This window comes from Papio anubis, chromosome 7 (assembly GCF_008728515.1).
Source record: "Papio anubis isolate 15944 chromosome 7, Panubis1.0, whole genome shotgun sequence".
NCBI classification, from domain to species: domain Eukaryota; kingdom Metazoa; phylum Chordata; class Mammalia; order Primates; family Cercopithecidae; genus Papio; species Papio anubis.
This window is the reverse complement of record NC_044982.1, coordinates 129,549,877-129,577,547: the sequence shown is the minus strand read 5'-3', so window position 1 is coordinate 129,577,547 and position 27,671 is coordinate 129,549,877. Positions and strand designations below refer to the sequence as shown.

Sequence of the window (27,671 nt, the reverse complement as noted above, 5' to 3'; positions counted from 1 at the left end):
TTTATTTATTTATTTATTTATTTATTTATTTATTTATTTATTTATTTATTTTATAGACATGGGGTCTCCCTATGTTTCCCAGGCTTGTCTCAAACTCCTGGCCTTAAGCAATTCTCCTTCCTCTGCCTTCAAAGTATTAGGATTGCAGGTATGAGTCACCATGCTCAGCCATTTATTTACTTTTTAAACATCATTGTTAAGTGGACAGTGCAGGAGGGTCTAGTGTGATGGCAGAGAGACCACTTAGGAATATCCTACAGCATCCTGAGCGAGAATCACCTCACCAGCTCGCTGAATTAGGAGGGCAGCTATACAGGGGGGTAAAGCTGTAAGATTCTATGTATTCTTATAAGCAGAAATAACAAGATGTACTGACAACTTTTATGTGCAGAGGCTGAGAGAAGGAGTGAAGTTAAGGAAAGGCCAGGGTGGACTGCCATTTCCAGACATGTCTTGGGCAAGGCTGAGACTTCTCATCAGTGGGCAAAGGAATGTTTGCCACATTGACACCCTCTCCATCCCCAGCACTTCGGAAGCTGTGTTACAAGAGGAGATGGTGGGCCCAGCAGCCTGGGCAGGAGTATGGGGGCTTACCCTGCTGAAAGGAGAAAGCGGAGGAAAACACAAAGCTCCATGGGGGGTTCCCCCTCTCAAAGGAGATGGGGCTGGGTGGCAGAGGTGTCGGCAGAGGTGTCAGCAGAGGGTGAGAGAAAGTTCACCCTGGGAGATTAACTGGGCAGCAAAAGGGCTTGCAAAATGTGGTCTTTGCTCAAACCAAAGGTAGAATGTGGGAGTGGAGCAGTGCATTTTCTCGCACTGGGGAAGTGGCCTGCTTAGTCCCATCTACCTCCCAGAGTGTAGACTGGAAGAGAGATTCTGTAGGAGGAAAGAGAACTTGATCCATTGTCAGGCTCAAACCGTCAAGACTACTGAAAGCTCTGAAAAGGAATGCACCTTCGTTGGGGTGGAAAATTGACCAGACAATGAATTTTCTGGCCCCTCTCCCAATACCAAGCATGAGAGGGGCCAGAAAGTTCATTTTTACAACCTCTATGAAACCCCAGTTGTGTTGTTGGTATCTTTTCATTTCATGAGACAAAAATGAGTATGGCTATACTTAGTATTTTATGATGACAAGTTATGGAAACTTTAAGGACATACACAACTCTAGCTGTGCAGAGATGACCCTCATCAGAATACAGATGTTTTGTTCAACCTGCTACACATGGCTCTTCTGTGGGGAGGGGACCTCACCAGCCTCCACATATTGGGCAATCTGCAGAAGACTCTGGTGTGGAGCACGCAAGGCCTGTAGAGTTAAGCACTTAGGGCATGTGAAAAATCTAAGACATTGATAAGGGAGTAGGTCCCAGGGCTATTTCTATCCATACGTTTGAGAAAACTAAGGGCAGGGGTGTGTTACCCTCTTAGACTCTGTGGGAGGGTATTATCATCGCAATTTACAGATGAGGAAACTAGTTCAGAGAGGTTAAGTAACTTTGCCCATAGGTAATCAGGACAGGGTTAGAATTTGAACCCAGCATCCTATCAATGACACCATCAGAGCTGCTTCACAAAGATGACTGTTGTCAACAGAAGGTAAGGAGAAGGACTCAAAATGGGTAGTGTAAGTAATAATAAGTATGAAAATATTAATCATGACAACAGTAATAATTAACATTGACTGAGTACTTACTGTTAATTTAACAAATATGTGTTGAGCTCCTCACTATATGCCAGACACTGCTGGAGGCACTGGGAAGACAGCTCCTCCATAGAACTTACAATCTAGTGGAGAGACTCATGCCAAGTCCCATGAATTATTCCTCTTAATCCTCAAGCAACAATTTGACGTAGATACTGTTCTAACCTACATTCAGTGTGAGAATCAGAGAGGTTAAAGGACTTACCTAACGTGCCATAGCTAGAAAGTGGTGTCGAGCTGGGACCAGAGGTCCTGAGAATCTTATGATCAATCCAGTTCATTAGATACCCAATAGCAATCCTAAATGTGCATTGTTGGGAGGAAAATGGACCAAAGACTCAGAATGTAAACATTTGGGGTAGCCCCAAACCAAAAGAAATTTGACGTCCACTCAAAAGAGCTGCAGGAATACTTTCAAGAACATTCTAGGACCTCTGAAAATCACAGGGCGGTGGGAAGCCCACCCAAACGTTCCCACAATCTAGTGTGCCTTCCAAGTTCATGGTCTCATATGACTCCATAGGAAAACTGCCAGCTGTCAAACACCGGACAGGCCAACTTCCTGCATAACCACCACTTTTTGATTCTCTCTTAAGGTCTTTAAAAGAGCAAACCACAGCCATTCTCACTTCCCAGAACCCTTTGCTGATTACAGCGTGAGATCAAATCCCCATGGACAGGGCGGACTGGTATTTCAAACATGAAACACTGGAATGCAGATTAATAATTTACCAATGACTGTAAACAAATATTGTTCATGGAGGGAAAAAACTTCTCACTTTTAAATGGGAACTCAGTCAGATTATCTCAGTACTTTAAGAAGCAAACTGCAAAATACCTTCTTAGAATTCAATATTTATTAAGGCTGGTGGTTTGTTTTTTAAGAATTAATCATTCCCAGCTTCAATATTCTGCTTCAGCATAAAGTTCACTTTATTCTGCATGTGGATTTCTGTATTCTCTGCCCAGATAAATTAATACATATTCCAGAGTCTGGGGCCACGGTCAATGAAAAACCACAGCAAATTCCTAAGCAGTAATAGATATTCCACATGGCTTGAAAAGGCTGAAGGAGAATTTTTTTTAAGGTTAAGAATCAAAGTGCTGTAATTGAAGATCTTAAAATCAAGCAGCAAGGGATTCTCAAGGTACCTAATGTTGACTACAAGGATCATTTAAGGTAAACTTCCCTCTCCTCATCCTTCCTTGCTCACCTCTAATCCAGTTTCCGGCCTTAAGAGTGGAACATAGTTGACATTAGGTCAGTAATGTTAACGTAAATTGGCAATGCAAGGTAAAAAGTAGCAGATGAAGTAGGTAGAACTCAATTACTTGAAAAAAGTAAATATCCCCAAATATTCCCAAGGTCTATTATCAGGTTTTTCCCTAATTCAATCTATAGGTACACAGTACAGGGAGGTACTGAAAATTATAATAATAGTCTTTCTTAGGCAAATTCCTAAGCAAACTGCTTTAAAAACCTATCCTTGATTCAACTTGAGGGTATTTACAATAGCACCCTCCATTCCATTTAATATTGTAAGTGCACCTGTCCCATCTTTATGAAAATCATGTAGAACAGGAGTCAGCAAACTACAGCCTGTAAGCCAAATCTGGCTCAATGATTATTTTTTATTTTTATTGATTTGTGCTGGTTTTTTGAGACCGACTCTTGCTCCGTCACCTAGGCTGGAGCCTAGGTGACATACAATCGTGGCTCACTGCAGCCTTGACTTCCTAACCTCAGATGATCCTCCTGCCTCAGTCCCCACAGGTAGCTGGGACCCCAGGCATGCACCATCATGCCCAGCTAACTTTTTAAAAATCTGTGGAGATGGAGTCTCCCTATGTTGCCCACGCTAGTCTCGAACTCCTGGGCTCAAGCAATCCTCCTGTGTCATCCTCCCACAGTGCTGAGATCACAGGCGTGAGCCACCACGCCCGCCTGATTGGTTTTTTTGTTTGTTTTTTTTTGTTTTTTGAGACGGAGTCTCGCTCTGTCGCCCAAGCTGGAGTGCAGTGGCCGGATCTCAGCTCACTGCAAGCTCCGCCGCCCGAGTTTACGCCATTCTCCTGCCTCAGCCTCCCGCCGCCTGATTGTTTTTGTAAATCAAGTTTCATTAGAAGACAGCCACGTGATTTCATGCTACAATGGCAGAGGTGAGTAGCTGTTGACAGAGACTGTATGGTCCACAAAGCCTAAAATATTTACTATCTGGCCTTTTACAGAAGTTTGCTGACCTGATGTAGGACCGATGAGGCAAACCTTGAAAGATGTGACAGCGGCCTTGCTCAGTCCACAGGTGTACTCACTGTATTATGGAAGCAGTACGTGGCAGGCCTTTTAAATCACAAGCACCTTCCTTTTCAAACCCCCATCTACAACTGGGGAGACGTATCTTTGAACTAAGGGAAGAGCACTGATACGAGAAATCAGAGGTCGGCAACATGTCAGAAAAGAAACAACTAAGAACCAAGAAACTGCCCCATATTTCAGATGAGATGGGAGAGGTGGAACAATATATGCAAATGGCAAGAAAAAGAAGAGATACACTCTCCCCTCCCAGAGATTGCAATCAACTTGATTATCAACACCAGCCCCAAATTGTTTCTTATTACAAAAGTATGCAGACACATCGCTCTACCACTCCGAAAATACCGATGGAAAGAAATGAATCCCAAATATTCAACAACTTATATTCCTTCCACTATCTAAATTTCATTAGGTTAACAGCTCAGTAGCACACCTTTCAAAAGGATAAATAACTCTGTTAAAGTAACACCTGCCAGTCATTTTCACCTTGAGGAAAATTATTAATATTTCAATCAGATTTTCTTTTCTGTTTATATGTAGCTAGTTCTGGCTCTACAATTCTATAATTTCACGGTTTGATTTCACTGCATGCAGCTCTCTTTTATTATTGCAGGGCAAGGGGGATATTCAAAAGAGATGAAAGGAAATAAAGACTAATTTTAAAGCAAGGATAAAGTGAAACTAATTCAAGTGGAATGAAGTCCAAGGGCTCTCTTCTTTAGCCTGAAATCTAGGTTCTAGATAAAAATTGGCATGCGTATAAATTAAATTAAAAAGCAAAAGTATCCTACGATTTTGCAGTAACTTAGCCTTTCCTTCCTTTGCCATTTTGTGTCCTAAAACAACTCTGTGCGTAGAAATATATACTGTAGACATTATTTCCATTTTGCAGAAGAGGAACTGTGTTGTCTGAGAGGTTGCTCAAAGTCACGCGTAAGGGAGAATTCAAAGTCTCCTAACTGCTGCTACTTCTTTCGTGAGACAAGTGTGTGATACGATTTACCATGTCCAAGAATGCTGCCGATTTAATGGGAAGGAATCCTGGACTTTTGTACAGCAACACATTTACCTTCTCAAAATTAAAAAGTAAACCCATTATTTACAAATTACAACTTGCAATTAGATGGGAAGAAGTAAGCATACTGATCCAGGATTTCCATTATGTGGCCGACACTAGGGAGGTCACGTCCATTCACATTAAAATACACCGATTACTAACCTGACAGCAGCAGCAGTCCACAGACAGGTGTTTCTAGACGTAGTGTCCCCTGTGCTATAAATCCACAAGCAGGACTGTCATTGATCCATCTGATGCTACAGCCACATAAATCAACTTTCCCCATCACTTAGGTCAGGCCTTTATGCTACTACTGAACAGAAGAGAGTTCAGGAATTGATTTTGCTGGTGTTCTTTTTTTTTTTTTTAATTTTTTAGAGACGAGGTCTCACTATGCTGCCCAGGCTGGTCTCAAAGTCCTGAGACCAAAGCTCAAGTGATCCTCCCACCTCGGTCTCTCAAAGTGTTGGGATTACAGGCACGAGCCACGACGACCGGCCCTGGGATTCTACTGGATGCAGCCAATTTCACTGTCAAGATTGACTCCATGCTGTTATTCAATCAGGTGTTTCCTATTGTGTAGACAAACCTAACAGCTCTCCATCTTAAAAAGGAGTGAGGAATTGAGCTGGACAGAGGTATGCATTCCAAATTTTTCTTTCCTTTTCATAAAGACTTCATCATCTTATTTATCTGGATTGGCCATACACAGTAATCTCACTAGCTGACAGTTGCTTAGTAAACACAACCGAAGGACAATCCACTAAGAAATGTCACATTTCTTTTAAACTCTGAAATCCTATATCGCAATTCCACATCTTGCTTTTCAAATTTCTGTTTTAACTACCCAGCTTCATCACTATCTACTTTCTTTCTTTTTTGGAGACAGGGCCTCGCTCTGTTACCCAGGCTGGAGTACAGTGGTGCAATCTTGGCTTGCTGCAGCCTTGAACCCCCAGGCTCAAGTATCCTCCGCCACAGCCCCCTCTGGAGTAGCTGGGATTACAGGTACACCACTGCACCTGGGTAATTTTTGTATTTTTTGTAGAGATGGGGTTTTGCCATGTTGGCCAGGCTAATCTCAAACTTCTAGTCTCAAGCGATCCTCCCATCTCGACCTCCCAAAGTGCTGGGATTATAGGTGAGAGCAAGGTATCTACTTTTGAATATAGTCCATCTACTCACCAACCTTCCACACCCACTGTGAAATTTCTACTACCACCCACAACCCTACCACACAACACTGGACCTATTTCCCATTGGTGAGTGGGTATCCTTCCTCTGAGTAAACGGACTTCCCACTTCTTTCTAGATCCATGCTCTTCCTGCCTTGTTTGCAGCCTCTAGTTTTTCTTGCTTTTTTCTCTCTTTATTCCTATGTTTATAATTGAAAGCTAAACCACAAGAGTGAGTTCAGTAAATACTTTTTGAGCTTCCACTATGCATCTAAGTAAACATTTCAGAACCAGCATATATTCTCATAGGAAAGAGCTACTTCTTCCTCTGAAACCCCCTGGAAATATGCCCAGGTAATAGGGAAGCACATGAAAGGTAAGTGACTTCCTGACTGAAGAGACCAACTGCACTCAGTTTTGTGGCAGTGGATATAAAAGAAATATGAAAAACCTCTTGTCAGTGGGGCACAATGACTCACACCCGTAAATGCTTTGGGATACCAAAGTGGAAGGATCGCTTGACATCAGCCCGGGCAACACAGTGACACTCCATCTGTACAAAAAATTTAAAAATTAGCCTGGCATGGTGGCACATGCCTGTAGTTCCAGCTACTCAGGAAGCTGAAGTAGGAGGGTCACCTGAGCCCAGGAGATTGCGGCCGCAGTGAACCATGATTGCATCACTGCACTCCAGCCTGGGCAACCAAATGAGACCCTGTCTCAAAATAAATAAATAAGTAAAAATAACTAAAAGTATAACTGGAATGTTTATAACACAAAGAAATGATAAAGGCTTAAGGTGATGGATACCCCATTTATCCTGATGTCATTATTACGCATTGTAGGACTGTATCAAAATATTGCATGTACCCCATAAATACATACACCTACTTTGTACCTGTAAGTTTTTTTTCTTAAAAAAACAAAAATATGACCATTTTAGACGACTCCTGACATAAACACAGAAAAATGCTACCAAATGTCCACCTTTTCCATTATGGTAACAGCATATTTCCCCCACTGGGGACAAAGTGGCAGAAACTGCTATAGGACCAAAGTAGAATCACATGGTATCAATAAAACTGCCAACTTCATCCAAATATTCTCCACAGCTTATGAAGTCTCTGAAAGACAATTATACAGAGATCACTCAGCAAGGGCTTTCTTTTGTAGCCCTTTCCAGTCACAATGTCGGGTCTTTGGGTTCAGCCTGGCAGAGTCAAAAACAGAAGGAAATCTGACAGAAATTTACCAACTCTTCCACACTGACTACAAGAATGATTTACTTATGAGACTGGCATACATGTCTCCCTCATTCTGCTCTGTCCACTTGTATGTCTCATGTACAGGTCAGAAACCTCACAGGGAACTGCCAAGCAGACAAAGGAAGCTTCTTTGCAAAAAAACACATCCACCAACTCCTCCTTGCTAAGAATATCCCTGAGGAAGTTCTAATACATTTATTAGTGTAAAGATTTAACACAAAGATTGTCTCAAAGAGAACATTCACATCACAACGGGTCAAACCATGAAAGAGAAAAACAAGGGCATTCTTGCGGCACCTAAGCCTACTCAGAATAATCTTTATTCATTACTTGCATAGCTCATGGCTTTATGTTTTTATTATTAAAGTGCAATTTTGATGGTAAAATTTAAGAAGAATAAAGAACAAGATTTGGCACCACTTGGTGGATATATGTACTATCCTTGGTATGTAGTAAAAGGTGGACCAGCATCAAAGAGTGTGAAAATGACTCCAGACTACTCTCAGACACTTCAGCTGGCAAGCACAGGCTGCTACAGTAAGAGATGTAATCTGCCAAACACCACAGAATGCAAGATTTTAGGGATTTTGAAAGAAGTAAGAGATGATTCAGTGGCCACATCAGGAGAGCATGTTTTTTGCATCAGTAAATCTGTGCCGAATATGAATAATAATAAAAAACCCACTTGGTTCTACCTCAAGGGCTGCTTTTCACCGTTGTCCCACACATAAGCCAGGGCTGGAAAAGTAGAAGAGACCTGGCCAGGCTTGCTCTCAGATCTCTTTGAAGTCCCCCACCTGTTTTCCTAGCTACTTGGAGGCCACAATGGACTTACATTTAAACTATATTAGACTTCATGCCCCAGAGACAGGCCTCTGCTAAGCAGCCTGAGCATTTATTTACCAATTAACTTAGGGCGGCATTTTGGGAGGTGGTGGGAGAGACACGGATGCATTCAAATGACTACCCTTGAGATGTCAGGAAAGAACCTGTATCATCTGAAGCCATGTGTGGTCCTGATTCAAGCAGAGGAAGGAGTGTCATGGGCCATAAGCAGTGCTGTCTGCACTTGTTTTGATGGCTTTCCAACGAGAACCCGGCTGTGTGCCATGGGCTCTCTCTGGTCACACAAAAAAACAAGTCCTGCAGTAACTCAAGTGTGCTACCCACTCTCCCACTATTCCCAAAATATTAACACAAAAGCAAAAAAAAAAAAAAAAAAAAAAATCTTGAAAATTTTTCTGGGATTTAAAAAAACTAGGCTGGGTGCAGTAGCTCAGGCCTGTAATCCCAGCATTTTGGGAGGCTGAGGCGGGCAGATCACTCGAGGCTAGGAGTTTGAGACCAGCCTGGACAACATGCCAAAACGCCACGTCTAAAAAAAATACAAAAATTAGCTGGGTGCGATGGCGTGCTCCTGTAGTCCCAGCTACTCAGAGGCTGAGGCAAGAGAATTGCTTGAGCCCAGGAGATGGAGGTTACAATGAGCCAAGATCATGCCACTGCACTCCAGCCTGGGTGATGGGAGTGAAACCCTGTCAAAAAGAAAAGAAAACAAAACAAAACAAAAGACCCTAGATTCAAAGGGACATAAATACATAAGGTAAATAAGGTTTATTTATGTCCCTTTGAATCTAGCAGTCAGACTTTCATAAGTATCTTTTATTTTTAAAATTATGTGTTTTTAATAGTACTTGAATTTTGGACATGTGTCAGACCAGCTGAGAATTCTCTGATACCTCCAGTGATTCACACGGTATACCCCCAGTTTTTTTTGTTTGTTTTAATTATACTTCTAAGTTCTGGGATACATCCTGCAGAACGTGCAGGTTTGTTACATAGGTATACACGTGCCATGGTGGTTTGCTGCACCCATTAACCTGTCATCTACCTTAGGTATCTCTCCTAACGCTACCCCTCCCCTAGCCCCCCAACCTCCCAACAGGCCCTGGTGTGTGATGTTCCCCTCCCTGTGTCCATGTGTTCGCATTGTTCAGCTCCCACTTATGAGTGAGAACATGCGGTGTTTGGTTTTCTGTTCCTATGTTAGTTTGCTGAGAATGATGGTTTCCAGCTGCATCCATGTCCCTGCAAAGGACATGAACTCATCCTTTTTTATGGCTGCATAGTATTCCATGGTGTATATGTACCACATTTTCTTTATCCAGTCTATCACTGATGGGCATTTGAGTTGAGAACCCCTAGTTTTAAAACAAATCTATGCTTATAAAATACCTCCTTGCAGTTATTGAATTGTACAGTTATTGAACTGTTTATCTTTTATAAAGCACTTCCATTTATTTCATTTGATTCTTATTGAGGTGTTTTATTATTATGAATATTTCCATTTTACAGACGTAAAAATGGAGGGAACTGATCTAGGATGACAAGAGCCAGGACTCAAACCAGGGCTCCACACTCTAAATTTCTACTGAATAATTTTTAAGTTTCCTAAGTTTACTACAGGTATGAAAACATATATAAAGGCAATTATGATGAAACCTGCTCTGCTCAGGAAAGGAACTGTGTTATCCATATCTATAACTGCTGAGCTTGATTGTGATTTTTCTAAACATGAACATTCATCAGATATAATTTGTATAATATAAAGCACATGGGTTTATTCTGTTCTACAATTTCGCATTTGGCAGAAAATAGAGCTTTAGCCTACATTATGAAACTTAAAAGAACATTCAAACTACTATAGTCAAAAATATTTTGCTCGGCTGGGCACAGTGGCTCAGGCCTGTAATCCCAACACTTTGGGAGGCCAAGGCGGGCAAATCACTTGAGGTCAAGAGTTTGAGACCAGCCTGGCCAACATGGAGAAATCCTGGCTCTACTAAAAGTACAAAAAATTAGCCAGGCGTGGCGGTTTGCGGCTATAATCTCAGCTACTCGGGAGGCTGAGGCAGGAGAATCGCTTGAACCCGGGAGGTGCAGGTTGCAGTGAGCTGGGATCACACCACTGCACCCCAGCCTGGGCAACACAGCAAGACTCCATCTCAAAAAAGAAAAAAATTCTCGCTCACAGAGTTCTTATAGGACAAAGTAAAATCGAAGCTTAAATATATCTTTATTCAACAAGGCAAATCACTTAAACATACTCCATACATTTCCCCGTCCATGATGTGGCTAATATAGTTAAATTAAGCTCCTTTTTTTCCTCCTACTCAACTGAGAAATATCAGTGAAGAGTGTAAACTAATCAAACAAAATCGTTCTAAAGGAAGTAAGCTCTGTGGTCTTTGCAGAGTCAGGTACTAAGTACAACTAAAGTGGCCCTATATTGACAATTGCATTGTGAGGCAAAGCAAGTAGAAGTGTTCAAGTCTGAAAAAAAAAAAACAAAAATGAATAGATTGCTTAGGAATTTGGTAGCTGTCTTTACTTACAACTGGATTTCTATTTTCATTAATATAATTTTTTATAATAGCTATATAAACTAGATCAGTATTGACTTCTTTCTTTTTTCTTTTTTTAATTTATTTTTATTTTTTTGCTTGAAAGAGGAGTTGAAATGTCTTCCTCAGCACATAGTACGTTCCTGACTCCCAGATCTCTGCCGAGCAAACTTTCTGAGTTTTTCAACCTTGGTCAATGAGAGGACTGTGTTTATCATAAATCCATGAAGGGATATTATCTGCTGAACTGTCAGAGAAAAATGTTTCTTCTCTGGTTTTAGAACATCCCCTCTTAAGCTTGCTCCACACAACACTCAGCCAGCCCTGCCTGCTAGATGTCCTTAGTGCTGAGCCAGGACTGTCTCTATGGGCTCTCACGAGTGTTGGGGCTGGTGACCACCCAGCCTGCTAAGCTAGGAAAAACGGTGGGGGAGTTTCAACCCTTGCTAACCTGTAACCACTTCCCACAGGCAGGAGGAGCAAGGTCCTTGAAAACCCATTTGCGTCAAAATTTAGGATGCTATGCGGCAAACAGTGCAAGAGAACCAAAGACAGGGGTAAAACTACCTACAAAGGTCTATCAACATCTAAAAATAGACATTTAAACAATAAAGAGTGCACCCTATAAATAAAACATCAGGCTGGGCGCTGTGGCTTGTGCCTATAATCCCAGCATTTTTGGAGGCCGATGCAGGTGGATCACCTGAGGCCAGGAGTTCAAGACCAGCCTGGCCAACATGGCAAGACCCCATCTCTATTAAAAATACAAAAATTAGCCGGGCGTGGTGGCACATGCCTATAATCCCTGCTACTTGGGAGGCTGAGCCAGAAGAATCGCTTGAACCTGGGAGACAGACGTTGCAGTGAGTCGAGATCATGCCACTGCATTCCAGCCTGGGTGACAGAGCAAGACTCTGTCTCAAAAAAAAAGAAAAGAAAAAAAAAAAAGATTAAAAAAAAAAAGAAAATGTCGATGACACATTTTATTCACCTTGAAGTGGCAAGAATGGGTACTAAACTCTTCCATTTTATCAACCCTCAATAGACAGAAACCTTTCAGGGCCTTCCTCTCTGCTGGTTCTAATGGATGGTGTGGAATGATACGTAGTGCTTCGATACAGATTTTATGCGTAATAAGATGTTTTCCTGTTTCTGCTTATCTAACCAAATATTTGACTGACCTTCTGGTTTCCAAAGGCAGACAGAAATGTAAGATAACTTGGTTATTTGAGGTACAAAACCTTTGACCTAACTGACTCCATACTGTAGAACTGGTATTTCTCAAGGTCACTCCCTCGATATTCAGAGTAGTCCAGCCTCCTGTTGACAGCCTTCATCCAGAACACTGCCCCTCCCAAGAGACACAAAAGGGCAGCTCTGGGCATGTGAGGCTCCCATCCCAGACATTCTTCACGTTGATTCATCTATTTTTCTCTCCTAGTAGGGTTGTTCAGTCACCCACTTTCCTTTTCGTTCCTATAGTCAACTTCCAATTAAAAGGTCTCCCTACTAAGAATTTTAAAAATTCAGTCCGTGTATGGTGGCTCCAGCCTGTAATCCCAGGACTTTGGCGGCCAAGGCCTGAGGACTGCTATGAGCCCAGGAGTTGAAGACCAGCCTAGGAAATATAGCAAGATACCTTCTCTACAAAATATATATATATTTTGTAGAGATATATATACATATATAATAATATATATAATTATATAATATATAGATATATATTATTATATATAATATATAATTATAATATATATTTTATATATATTATGACAGTGTCTTGCTATGTCGCCCAGGTTGGAGTGCAGTGGCACAATCCCAGCTTACTGCAACCTCTGCCTTCCAGGTTCCAGCGATTCTCCTGTCTCAGCCTCCCTAGTAGCTGGGATTACAGGTGTCCACTACCACACCCAGCTAATTTTTTTGTTGTTGTATTTTTAGTAGAGACAGAGTTTTGCCATGTTGGCCAGGCTGGTCTCGAACTCCTGACCTCAGGTGATCTGCCTGTCTCAGCCTCCCAAAGTGCTGGGATTACAGGCACGAGCCACTGCACCTGACCTCTACAAAATATTTTTAAAATTGGCTGGGCATGGTGGTGTGTAACCTGTAATCCTAACTACTCGAGAAGCATGAGGATTGCTTGAACCCAAGAGATCGAGGCTGCAGTGAGCCATGATCATGCCACTGAACTCCAGCCAGGATGACAGGCGACACCTTGTCTCAAAAAAATAGTAATTTTTTAAACCCAGCCTGATATTTAAATTAAATAAGGCAAACTTTTCACATAAAACTTGTTTTTCTTGATGTTCTATTTCCGTGATGTGCTGTGTTCTTGTTTTACTTTCTCTAGACAGTCTAATTTCTATGGAATATTGGAAGGAGGAGGAAAATTGTCAGGAAAAAGTAATACTTGAGTTGGTTTTCTATGATGTCACTCACTGTGTTTTTACCATGTGTAGTGTCGAATAACAGTAGCATCAAATGACATGTTTACAATTGCCTTTGCAAATAACTGCCGTTTCTAATTCCTCCTCACTATTTTTTATTTCTAATTTGCTTGGACATTTAATGTCAAAATTAAAACTAACTTTATAAATTTGGTTTTTATTCTGGAAAAAATCAGGAAGGATTTAAGAAAAATCTTCAAATAATATAAAATTCATTTTAATTTTTAACTTTGCTGTGTATATAAGTAGGTGTATATGGATATTTTGATACAGGCATGCAATGTGTAATAATCACATGATCAAAAATGGGGTATCCACACCCTCAAGGATTTATCCTTTGTGTTTCAAACAATCCAATAATACTCTTTTAGTTATTTTTAAATGCACGAATTATTATTGATTATAGTCACTCTGTTATGCTAAGAAATACGAGATTTTTTTTCAATAAAATTTAAAATACACTTCATGAATTTGCATGCCATCCTTGTGCAGGAGCCATGCTAATCTTCTCTGTGTCGTTCCAATTTTAGTACATGTGCTGCCATGAGCATGCAAATGCTAGGTCTTATTCATTCTTTCTAACTATTATTTCTAACTATTTCTTTGTGCCCATTAACCATAACCCCTGTCTCCTCAATCCCCCTTCCAGCCTCTAGTAACCATCATTCTATTCCCTATCTCCATGAGTTCAATTGTTTTAATTTCAGCTCTCACAAATGAGTGAGAAAATATGAAATTTGTCTTTCTGTGCCTGGCGTATTTCACTTAACATAATGACCTCCAGTTCCATTCATGTTCTTGCAGATGACAAATGACAGGGTTTCATTCCTTTTTATGGTTGATTAGTACTCTGTTGTATATCAACAGATGATTTCAGTCATCAGTTGATGGACATTTAGGTTGATTCCAAATATTTGCTATTGTGAATAGTACTAGTATAAACATGGGAATACAGATATCTCTTCCATATGCTTATTTCCTTTCTTTTAGGTTTACACCTACCAATGGAATTGCTGGATCATAAGGTAGCTAGCTCTATTTTTAGTTTTTTGAGGAACCTCCCTTCTGTTCTTCACAATGGCTGTACTGATTTATATTTCCACCAACAGTGTATGAGAGTTCCCTTTTCCCCTTTTCTTCACATCCTTGCCAGCATTCATTATTGCCTGTCTTTTGGATAAAAGCCATTTTCACTTGGGTGAGATGATATCTCTACACGTAGTTTTTACTGGCATGTCTCTGATTATCAGTGGTGTTGAGCACTTTTTCATACACCTGTTTGCCGTATGTCTTCTTTTGAGAAATATCTATTGAGATTTTTTGCCCATTTTAAAATCAGATCATTAGATTTTTTTCCTATAGAGTTATTTGAGCTCTTTCTATATTCTGGTTATTAAACCCTTGTGAGCTGGAAAATTTGCAAATATTTTCTCCCATTTTGTGGGCTGCCTCTTCATTTTGTTGATGTTTTCTTTTGCTGTGTGGAAACTTTTTAACTTGATGTGATCCCATTTGTCCAAAAAATCTTTGCCTAGGCCAACGTCCTGGAGTCTTCCCAATGTTTTGTTTTAGTAGTTTCATAGTCTGAAGTCTTAGATTTAAGGCATTAATCCATTTTGGTTTGATTTGGTGAAGTGTGTTGCTTGTAGGCAATACATCCTTGAGTCTTGCTTCTTATCCATTCAGCTATTCTATGTTTTTTGATTGGAGAGTTTAGTCTATTTACAATCAATGTTATTACTGATAAGTGAGGCCTTACTCCTGCCATTTTGTTATTTGTTTTCTGGTTGTTTTGTGGTCTTCTTTTCCTTCTGTCCTTCTTTCCTATCTTCCTTTAAGGTGATTTTCTCAGGTGGCACATTTTAATTTCTTCCTTTTAATTTCTGTGTACCTGCTGTATGTTTTTACATTTGAGGTTACCATGAGGCTTGCAAATAACATCTTATAACCCATTATTTTAAACTGATCACAACATTGACTGCATAAAAAGCAAAAAGAAAACTAATAAAAACTCTATAATTTTGTCTCCCCACTTTTTAACTTTTTGTTGTTTCTATTTATCTTATTGTACTCTCTATGCCATGAAAAGTTATTATTTTTTGATGGATTCATCCTTTCATCTTTCCATTTAAGATATGAATAGTTTACACACTAAAATTACCCTGTTATAATATTCTGTTTTTCTGTGCACTTACTATTACCAGTGAGTTTTGTACCTTCAGATGATTTCTCATTGCTTGTTAGCATCCTTTTCTCTCAGATTGAAGAACTCCCTTTAGCATTTCTTGTAGGACAGGCCTGGGGTTGATAAATCCCTCAGCTTTTGTTTGTCTGGGAAGGTCTTTATTTTTCCTTCATGTTTGAAGGATATTTTTGCCAGACATACCATTCTAGAGTAAGCGTTGTTGTTGTTTTTTTAATCCTTCAGCACCTCATGCCACTCTCTCTTGGCCTGTAAGGTTTCCACTGAAAAGTCTGCTGCCAGATGTGTTGGAGCTCCATCATATGTTATTTATTTTCTGTTGCTGCTTTTAGGATCTTTTCTCTATCTTTGACCTTTGGGAGTTTTGTTATTACACGCCTTGAGGTAATTTCCTTTTAGTTAAATCTGCTTGGTGTTCTATAACCTTCTTGTACTTAAATTTTGATATCTTTTGTTTGGGAAGTTCTCTTATTATTCCTTTGAATAAACTTTCCACTACTCTCTCTCTCTCTCTCTCTCTCTCTCTCTCTCTGTACCTCCTTTAAGGCCAATAACTCTTGGATTTGCCCTTCTGAAGCTATTTTCCAGATCTTGTAGGTGGGCTTCATACTTTTTAATTCTTTTTTCTTTTGTCTCCTCTGACTGTGTATTTTCAAATAGCCTGTCTTTCAAGCTCACTAATTCTTTCTTTTGCTTGATCAGTTCTGCTACTAAGAGACTCTGATGCATTCTTCAGTATGTCAATTGCATTCAGCAGCTCGAGAATTTCTGCCTGATCCTCTTATTTCAATTTCTTTGTTAAATTTATCTGATAAGATTCTGAGTTCCTCGTCTGTGTTACCTTGAATTTGAGTTTCCTCCAAACAGCTATTTTGAGCTCTCTTTCTGAAAGGTCCCATATCTCGGTCTCTCTGGGACTGACCCCTGGTCAATTTATTTCATTTGGTAAGGCCATGTTTTCCCAGATGGTTTTGATGCTTGTGGATATTCATGGGTATCTAGACATTGAAGAGTTAAGAATTTATTGTACGCTTCACAATCTGGAGCTGTTTGTACCCATCCTTCTTTGGAAGGTTTTCCAGGTATTCAAAGGGACTTGGTTGTTACGATCTAAGTTTTGGACACCACAGCCATATCTGCATTATGGGGTACCCCAAGCCCAGTAACACTGTAGTTCTTGCGGACAAGACTTGGTGGTCTTGTGTAAGATCCAAAAGAACTCTCTGGATTATCAGGCAGAGACTCTTGTTCTTTTCCCTTACTTTTTCCCAAACAGTCCTCCTCTCTGAGCTGAGATGTGTGGAGCTGGGGGAAGGGTGACACAAGCACCCCTATGGCCACCACCACTGGGACTGCAGGTCTGACCTGAAGCCAGCACAACACCGGGTCTTGCCCAAGGCCTGTGTAACTATCTGCCCTATGCTCCCTCAAGACCCTAGGGCTCTACAATCATCAAGTGGTGAGGCCAGCTAGGCTTGTATCCTTTCCTTCAGGACAGCCCTGGGCCCAGGTGAGTCCATAGATGCTATCAGGAAACCAGGGTGTGGAGTCAGAAACCTTAGAAATCTACTGAGTACTTTATTCTGCTGTGGCTAAGCTGGCACCAAAACCACCAAAGTCCTTCCCACTCTTACCTCCCACCTTTCCACAAGCAGGTATCTCTTCCCATGTTCTCCAACCCACAGGCCCACGGGGAGTGCTGCCAGGGAACCACCAATCAATGAACATAATATTTAGATTCAACAAATACAAGCAGTCATTAGCCAGTTAATAGGCACTAGAATCAATAGGTACTAGAAGACCAAGATCTCAAACTAGCATGTCATTTTTAAAACATCAACTCATCTGTTTGCATATTGATAGGATATGACCATAGCTTTCAAAATAACTTGAAGTACTTTATTTAGAAAGACGAACAGAAAAAATTTTAAATGCCTAACTTTTTATGAAGAAAAAAAGAACATCAAGAAAAGAAAGAGGCTTGACCAATTGGGTAGACAGAGGAGCCACTTCTCCCTAAAGATGAGGGACTTCAGAAGCCACAGCAGATTAAACATATTTAGCCCACTGGAAGCTCTTTTCCAAAAGCAATCAGGTAACAGTACACAGAAAGGCTAACAGGTCAGAAATGCAGTTGAAGTATTTAAATTAGGAAAAAAAAAAAAAAAAAAACCTAAGCAAAGTGCAGACTATTGCACAAGAACGCAAAGGTACCAGGACTGAGGTTTAACTTTTACCACATATTACCCTCTCGGAGCCTCGGCCTTCTCTTGTGCTCAAGGGATTCTCCTGCCTCTGCCTCCTGATTAGCTGGGACTACAGGCACATGTGCCACCACACTCAGCTAATTAAAAAAAAAATTTTTAGAAATAGGGGTCTTACTATATTGCCCAGGCTTTACTAGCTTATTAGAACCCAATGGGTTAAGCATTTACCTTTAACTTTGGCTTTTAATCTGCTGTCAAAAAATAGAACTGTCTAACTACTTTTATACCTCCTGTGATACAAGATGATTGAGGAAAGACAGGGAAATGCAAAGAGTGAGGTACCAGGGATGGGACATTGTTAACAGCTCGCATGCCCTCACTCAGGGAATGGAGGGGTATTTAGCCTCTGGATGCTAAGGATATATAGGATATTCACCAATTCTCAGAGTCTCTAAGGCCTTCTGTGAGTTATCCACGGTGTAGACACATGTCTGGATTAAAGAGTTACTGTTACTTTCCTCTGCTTTCACATAAAACTTCCTTAAAGCTGTGACAACAATTCTGGGGTAGAGGGATGAGGTTTTATCCAGCAATTGCATTGCTCTCTTTCTAGAAGACTTTCAAATGCAGCTAACACACATGGAAGTAGTACTTCCGAATCCATGTGAATATCACATTGTAGTTTGCAAAATGCTTTTTATATAACTGGTTCTTAGAATTATTTGATTCCTGGAATCATCCTTTTTTCCTTCTGAGATTATAAGCAAAGGCCTGGTTCCCACTTCTGAATCCCTCATTCAGCTAGGCAGAATTAAGACATCTTCCCCCTTCTTCCACTTGCGCTTTCTTGACCTTAGGATGACGAGGTGCATCACTGAACATCTAACTCCCGACCAGGGAGCTATTCAGAAGCACAAACTGCAGGCTGTGTCCCACCATGGACCACATTTGGCCCACACTCAGCTTCTTCTGCAACTCTGCCAAAGAGCCTCCGAATGACGGCCCCACAGCCCAGGCCACTCTGTTCATGAAGAAGAGTGCACTGGGACACTTGAGGAGAACCTGTTTTGTCTGTTTTTGAAGCAAGAGTAAAAAATGGAATGCCTCAGAATGCTACAATCCCTCTATATTCGGGTGAGCGAGATTCTTGTAATTCCATGGGTTATGACGTGATATCCATTAAATTATAAGAACTACGGATAAAATTATTAATATTTTCAAAAGACAATGTTATAGGAAATATCCCATTCAAATCAGGTACAAGGGTTATAAAATGCCAGTAATAAGAAATGGGGAAGATGGCTGGGCATGGTGTCTTACACCTGTAATCCCAGCGCTTTCGGAGGACCACTAGAGCCCAGGAGTTCAAGACCAGCCTGGGCAACACGGCAAAACCTTATCTCTACAAAATAAATAAATAAAATTAGCTGGGCATGAAGGCACACAGCTGTAGTTCCAGCTACTCAGGAGGCTGAGATGGGAGGATCGTTTGATCCCAGGAGGTGGAGGTTGCAGTGAGCCCTGATCATGCCACTGCATTCCAGCCTGGGTGACAGAGCGAGACCTTGTCTCCAAAAAAAAAAAAAAAAAAAAAAGTGAAATAATTGTATAAAGAAAAGCATAAAGATGAATGGAGGCCCCTGAAAGAAGGGCTGATGGGGATGGACACTGTTGTCTGTGGATGTAAGTCATCAGTTACAAAGACGTTCACCTCCTCAAAGTGCTCTAGAGCAGCGGTTCCCAACCCCGGGGCCATCAGGCACCGGGCTGCACAGCAGCAGGTGAGCGGCCGGTGAGCAAGCATTTCCGCCCGAGCTCCGCCTCCTGTCAGATCAAAGCAGCACTAGATTCCCATAGAAGCGCAAAGTCCATTGTGAACTGAGCATGCGCAGGATCTAGGCCGCGCGCTCCTTATGAGAATCTGATGCAGATTATCCGAGGTGGAAGAGTTTTCTCCCAAAACCATCCCCACTCCACACCCCAGGCTGCAGAAAAACTGTCTTCCACGAAACCGGTCCCTGGTGCCAAAAAGGTTGGGGATTGCTGCTCTAGAGGGTTCATGCTACTCCAACCAAAGTTCCAAAGAGATTTTGTTTTGGAACTTTGACACATTGATCCCAAATTTTATCTGGAAGAGTAAATGAGTATAAATTGCCAGGAACTCATTTAAAAAGGAATTTAATTAGTAAAGTCTTGCCAAAATATATATATATAAACATATTCTAAAACTAGAGTAATTATAAAATGTGGTACTAGCAACTGGTTTGGGAATAAAGAAAAGGATCAAGGAAACAGAAGAGGCTAGAAACAAATGATAGATATGAATTTAACATAAGATAAAGGTGGCACTTCACAACATAAGACAAAGAATGCACCACGGAATAAATTATTTTTAAGACCATTAACCATTTGGAAAAAATTATACCCCTCCTCCACACCAGAAAAGTAAATTTTGGGTGACATAAGGAGCTAAAATTTCAAAATACAAAAAAGTTCTAGAGAAAATATGTATGTAATTACATAATTTGGGGTTAAGGAAGATAATCTAGGAAAAGCAAGAAAAACACCCTGTTGCTTATGATCCAAGACCCACGTCATTTTCAATTCCACACAGCTGTAAAGCAGCGGGTCCCCTTACTATCAGTTTTTCCACTGGAATCACCTGGAACCCTGGTGAAAAACAGATTTTGAAGCCTCATCCCAAACCAGCTGAATCACCTCCTCAGGTGGTTTTGATGCCTCGCCATGTTTCGGAGGCCTCTGGTCTAGGGTCAACGCCAAAGTGGGGATGAGGTAAGAGAATTCAGGTGGTAAAACTACCATAGCCTTGCCATCGACGAAACCCCTCAGGCTTACCTTTTGTAAAGTCCCCTGGGAACCAGTTTTCTATTTATTCAAGTCAGCTGTATTAAATAATACCCTCCCTAACCAAAAAAGCCAAAACCACAAAACTTCCTAAGTCACATGGTGTGTTACAGCATGGCAAAAATACATCCCGATCAGTTTGCATTTGGTGTTGCCTCCAATTATGGCAGAGCCAACAATGCTTAAACATCCACCAACAGTGGCTCTCAACCTAGGCTGCTTTTTGGAACCACCCAGGAAGCTCTGAAAAGTAATACAGTTGTGTCTGAATCCTTTTGGTCTAGGATGGTGCCCAAGAGCTGTCATTTTTAAAAAGTACTGCAGGTGAATTTTATCTGGATTAAGACCATTGGCTATATGTCAGAAACAACTTCTGTTCCCTGGAGTTCAATATCTTTGTTTTTTTTTTTTTTTTTTGAGATGGAGTCTCACTCTGTTGCCCAAGTTGGAGTGCAATGGCACGATGACGGCTCACTGCAACCTTAGGCTCCCAGGTTCAAGTGATTCTCCTGCCTCAGCCTCTCCAGTAGCTGGGATTACAGGCATGCGCCACCATGCCCGGCTAATCTTGTACTTTTAGTGGAGATGGGGTTTCACCATGTTGGTCAGGCTGGTTTCAAACTCCTGACCTCAGGTGATCCGCCCGCCTAGGCCTCCCAAAGTGCTGGGATTACAGGCATGAGCCACCGTGCCACCGAGTTCAGTATCTTAATGAGACACAAAAGCTTAAAGGGTCTACACAAGGCAGACCATGATGCATGAGGTAAGAACATTTCAAACTAGGTGTCATGGACATATGGAAGAGGAAGGTGTCTATCTGGGAAGGCTTGGGGGTCCAGGGGAGGGAATTTTGTTGAGCCTAGATCTAGAAACCGATCTAAGACTTGGATAAGATGGAAGCACACCCAGGCAAGGGGAAAAAAGGGGATCACTTGAAACCTTATTAACAGTAATTATTAATTAGTAATTATTTCATTTTCCTCCCATAACTTCTCATATGAACATCTTAGACATATATGCGTATGCCTCCTATATTTTTTCTACTTGCAATTATAATTTTCTAATGATTTTGTCATACTGCATATGAAATGGATATAATTATATCTTTCGCTTCTAGACAAGGCTGTGCTTCCTCCAGCTCAGGATTAAGGCAGAAAAAGGTGTCTTTCCTTCACTCCCAGTAATGCACTATTACCAATCTACCAAATCTACCATATAAAAAAGGGTAAACTGAACCGACTCTATTCAGAAAATTTCAACTCAAAAACCTTTAAATTACCCAGCCAGTTAGGGAGGAGGATGATGAGAAATCATCCTCATCCTTGCCAAGAATTTTTTCAAATAAGCAAACTATCCTGCCCAAATTCGGTGAATGCATTACTAATTAATTTCGTTCTCTGATGTCTGTTCTATATGATGATGATATAACTTTCTGCAAAACAAAAATTGAAGCACTCTACATCTGCCATCCATCCCTCCCCAAACTAAGAGATACGAAAGTTTGAGGCTGGGCAGGTCAAGCAGAGATGTGTCTATTTTCTTAAACCATTTCTAACCTTAATTACGTTCAACTGAAGCATTTCCTTAACGGGCAACATGCAACTCTTTCAAAGACAATCTATTAAAAGACTGGAGAGAAATGATATCATTTCCCTAAAATTCAGTGAGCCACGACTTGAACAGGTTTGTTAGAAAAACACTAATGCGGTAATTCTATTGTTGCCTCTAACTTTAGGGCAATGTGGTAGAGTCAGAAAAGAGGGGTGGCTAGAACACAGCCTCAGTCGCGACCAGGTTGTGGTGCGTTACATAGTCCCAACGGTGGTATCTAAGGCATTTTATAATTTTCTTATTAATTGTCAATGCATCACCACTTGAATGAAAACAGAATGGAAGCTATTCTTACTTCATTTTTTAACAAATGAAACTGAAGTACAGTTAAGTAATTTGTTCTACTCAGTTCCAGGAAACAATGTAGGGAGGAGGACCTCCTTCCCTGATCACCAGGCCAGCTGCTGCCTTTCCTCAGGATGGAAGAGATCCACTGCTGCTGTCTGCTGACTCACCTTCACACTCCAGCTACAGGATACATTGACTCAGTTTCATTACTTTCTATTCACCATCATTGTACTCGTAGACATTCAGAAACGGGAGTTCCAAGAATTGAGCAGGAGAAGGAAAAGAATGTAGATAAAATTGAAAAGGACAAAGTACAGCCTCTATCATTCAATAAACCAGAAAAGACACAGGAGAATGTAGTGTCTGCCCTCAGAGACTACACGCATTACTGAGAGGAAAGTGGGGAGAGGAGGCCAGATCCACAACTAACCATAATTCCCCAATATGAACTGTCAGATAACCAGGGAATGTCGAGGGTGTACAGGAATGTGGGAAGGCCAAAAGGAAAGATGGTGAATTCTGAAAAATACAAAGAAATGTAAATTACCTCTGATCTCAAGAGGCTTACAGTCTACTTGGGCTGTAAGAGACTGTATGAAAACGGATAACAATGCAAGATGACATAGTTTAGTCCCAAATAAATAACTCTATGACAAGGGCTACAATTTGGAGAAGGGAATGATCTCTATGAGTTAAATCAAAGGCTTCCAGGAAATGAGTCTTTATTTGTTGTTGTTGTTGTTGTTGTTGTTGTTTTTGTTTGGTTGGTTTTTTGTTTTTTGTCTTTTTTGAGACGGAGCCTCGCTCTGTCGCCCAGGCTGGAGTGCAGTGGCGTGATCTCGGCTCACTGCAAGCTCCGCCTCCCGGGTTCATGCCATTCTCCTGCCTCAGCCTCCTGAGTAGGTGGGACTACAGGCGTCCACCACCCACCCAGCTAATTTTTTTGTGTATTTTTAGTAGACACGGGGTTTCACCATGTTACCCAGGATGGTCTCGATCTCCTGACCTCGTGATCCGCCCACCTCAGCCTCCCAAAGTGTTGGGATTACAGGCGTGAGCCACCGCACCTGGCCTTACTTGGTTTTTTAAGGATTCAGATAAACAGCAAAAAAGGGAAGGGAAATCTAGTCACGGGAAATGGTCTGACCAAGGAGTGTATTCTAGGCAGACTATAAAACATAAACCTGAGAATAAGTTCATTCGTTCATTCAATCAATATTTAGTGAGAATCTACTGTGTACAAGCACTGTGCTAGGAGCTAATAGTAGGAACAAGGCATGTAGGCTGCCCTCACGGAGTTTATTTCAGAAGAACTACTGGAAAATCAAGTTGGATAAACACAACCAGTAATTGGTGTAATTTAGACCGTAATGCATTTTGGTCTTTAGACTGTTCGCAGTAGGAACTGAGAGTTTTTGAGGAAGAGTGACAGGTGCAAAGCTGTGTTACTAGAAGATGATGTGCTGATGCTATTTCTGTGAATTACAGAGGGATAAGAGTGAAGACCACTTAAGAAACTCTTGTAATGTTCCCAGTGTAAGACAATGCACATCCAAACTGGGGTGGCCACTGTGAAAAGGAAGGGGGGGCCCTGTGAAGATATACTCACAGGGCGGTGGAACTGGCAGGAGCAAGGCAGGGAGGGGAACAACAAAGACACTACTGTCTCCAGCATAGATGCCTGGGGGAATTCTAAAAGGAAAACTAGGTAGGAGGAAAAGGTAAAGTGCAGTTCTAAAGCACCAAGACTGCAGTGTTTTGAAGGCTGGGCTCTTTTTCATGCCCTTCTCTGCTTTCATGCTATTGATAGTCCCCATTCTGGATCTCTTTCTTCTTCTCTGGCCTGACAAAATCTGTTCTCAGCCTCTTTAGGAGAAGGTTTGAGAGACTAGTTCAGAGGGATCAGTAATGAGAGAAAGTATGGCATGGACAGCAGCCGTGGAAGAGGCACCCCGGGTTGATAGGTTTTCCAAGCGTGCTGTAGGCAACAACCTATTCTGTGCATCTCCTCAAAGACAGCTGGACTCCCTCCAGAATTGTCTAGGAGAAAAGTTTCCCTTGATTCCACTTGGAGGAATCGCTCTTTAATTGTTGGTTGAGCAGGATAATTAGAGATGACTGAGTCGCATATCTGAAGGCTTGGGATATCTGGCACGTCCCTAAACTTGGAAGATGATATCCTGGAGGGCGGCCATCACACTTCCTCTGGGAAGTGTTCCTGTGCAGTAGTGCTTTGCAATCACCTAGAGACCTTGTTAAAACACAGATCTGGAATCAGGTGTGGGTGGGGCCTGAAGTTCTGCATTTCTAATAATATCCCAGGGATGCCCATGCTATTAGTCCATGGACCCACAACTTAAATATGCATGTGTCTAGAAGCAAACAGCGCCTCTTCTAAGCAGACCTTAGATTCAGATGACCAGGAGTTTAAATCCCCTCTCTGCCACTTTTCAGACGGGTGACCTTGAACAGGGTACCTAACTCATTTTCCTGTCTGTAAACCAAGGAAAATACTAATACGTACTTCAAAGTAAGTACAAATGCTGGATGATACAGAAGTGGTTTCTTAGTAATCGCTAGATCCAATAGCAGATTCTCTTCTATTCAACAGCATGTTAAACTGTTAAATTCACGGAAGCATACCCAGCCCCACTCAAAGGCTCTAAAGTCTGCAGAAGGAATTACCAAGAAAGCAAAGCACAGAACTCCCTCAGAAACTGGAGGAGCCATTGAAAACTCTTTATCACCATGTAATCCTGTACAATCACAAGCACTTCCGAAAACAGCATTATCCTGTATTTGTCTGAGTGATTTATAACGTTAAGATCGACCACATGATTTCCTAGCTCTAAATTTCCCAAACTCCGGTTTGCAGGCAAAGGAAGCATTTCTTTTCTAAGGAGGTCAGCACACCTAGATTTAGCCAACAGCAGTTGATTTCACTTTCTTCAACCTTCACATTTCCCTTTCTCAAAAGTTGGATCCCACCTGCATTAAAAATTACTGTCCTAGTACATTACAAAGTTATTCAATCTAAAATGTCTTGTTTATACTAAATTTATAAAAATGCATTTAAGCCAGGTGCAGTGATGCACGTCTGTAGTCCCAGCTACTTGGGAGGCTGAGGTAAGAGGATCGCTTGACCCCAGGAGTTTAATTAAGGCTGCAGTGAGCTGTGATGGCACCACTGTACTCCAGCCTGGGTGACAGATAGAGACCTTGTCTAAAAAAAAAGCATTTACAACATGAACCAGAATAGTCTTATAGTTGATTCTTGGTCAAAGGTAAAGAAACAGGCCAGGTGCGGTGGCTCACACCAGTAATCCCAGCACTTTGGGAGGCCAAGGTGGGCAGATTACCTGAAGTCAGGAGTTCAAGACCAGCTGGCTAACATGGAGAAAACCCGCCTCTACTAAAAATACAAAAAAAAAATAGGCGGGTGTGGTGGCGCGTGCCTGTAATCCCAGCTACTTGGGAGGTTGAGGCAGGAGAATCACTTGAACCCAGGAGGTGGAGGCTGCAGTAAGCCGAGATCACGCCATCGCACCCCAGCCTGAGCAACAAGAGCGAAACTCCGTCTCAAAAAAAAAAAAGAAAAAAAAAGCAAAGGTGAAGAAACAAACCTCTACATTTTGAAAAGCAAACCACAGCTCTGTAAACGTGAAATTTTTGTCCTGTTAAATATCACCATTCCCTTGCACACGTTAATCTTTTAACCCCCAAAACCTAAAGCATGTGAACATAAATGTAATCATAAATATCAGGCTCCAAAATAATCTACAGTTTGTGTGTACAGACAGAAAAAGTGTGCATATTTTATTTTTAAAATTACTCTCACTTTCTCTACCACACACTAAGAAAAACCCCCATTTGGAGAAAGCCACACCCATCACTAACGGGCTCCATCAACCTTTCAAAACAACACTAAGGGCAAACATTAAGAGCCATTCAAAACCAAGGGAAATGACAAGACATTAGAAAAAAGTTATCTCAATGTAAATGTAGCTACTGGAATTTGTGAGGAGCAGAATAAACAAAACAATTAAGCCATTAGCATGTCTCCTTTGAGACTGTCCTGGCCTTTGGAGGAGGGCAATACCAGATTCCTCTAGTGCAGGTGGGTGGTGTGTTGGCTTAAGGAAAAACACAGGCAGCAAATTTTCCTCTTTAAACCAGAACAGACACAACCTTGGTCAGGAAATTCTACATTCTGAAAGTCCGTATCACCTAACAAGGAAAACCTTATCCTGGACATGAATCTGGCAGTGATCTTTTATATCAGCAAAAGCAGCCTAACTCCTCCCCAAAGGTCAGAAAAGCCCTCACTTGGGGTCACAGGTCTGGGTGTCCTCAGGTGGCAGAACTCGAACAGGCTGCTGCCTCCATGCCAGGCGGGCACCTGGCATGTGAACCTAAACGTGATAATAAATATCAGTTTCCAAAATGGTGCCCAGGTGGACACCATTGCAATGGCTCTCTGTTCGGAGTTGGGAGCTTTTGAACGGATAGCACTCTGGTGAATTTTGTTTCCATTTTGACCCGCAAAGAATAGCTCCACCCCTTGTGGGGACAGGTCAGGACTGGTTGTGTGATCTCAGGTAATTAATTACCCAGCCTCTCAGTTGAAGGGGCCTTAGTAGGAAAGGAGTGAGAAACAGGTAGAAACCTTCCCAGCCTACCAGCTTCCATCCACAGCTACTCCCTCCTGCAGGAGACCCACCAAACCACTAATATCCTGTTCTGTGAAAAGAAAACTCAAAAGGAAGCCCTAGTGGTTTTATCTGAGGAGGCTACTTTTATCTTTGAAAAATATTTCCAGTTTACAATTAGTTGTCTCCTTTAATCCGCTGGCTCTCATCAATCACTCATTCACTGGCGGCTGCCTTGCTGCCACCAAGTTGAATTGGAAGGTTTTCAGTCCTCTGGGCACTTTTGGTCTAGTGGGGAACAGTTGTTCAATTCAGCAAAGTTGCCAATTCTACCCCATGCCAGAAATACCAACCCGAACCATGAGCATGACAGTGTCCCTCTCCTTCATGACTTTCCAACCAAGGAGGATGGAATAATAAATATTAAAAATATCACTCAAAAACTTCCGATTGGCAGGAGGGCCCCAATTTACCTTGCCTG

At 41.5% G+C, this 27,671-nt stretch overlaps 1 protein-coding gene and 1 non-coding gene across 2 annotated transcripts in view; both read right to left on the bottom strand.

Annotated features, from left to right (window-relative positions):
- LOC116275815 (unconventional myosin-Ie-like) overlaps positions 1-27,671 on the bottom strand; it is a 94,553-nt gene that overhangs the window by 49,416 nt on the left and 17,466 nt on the right. The window lies entirely within an intron of this gene.
- On the bottom strand, positions 13,815-13,918 carry LOC116275985. Its single transcript, XR_004185451.1, has one exon. It is a non-coding gene; the product is annotated as a U6 spliceosomal RNA (small nuclear RNA).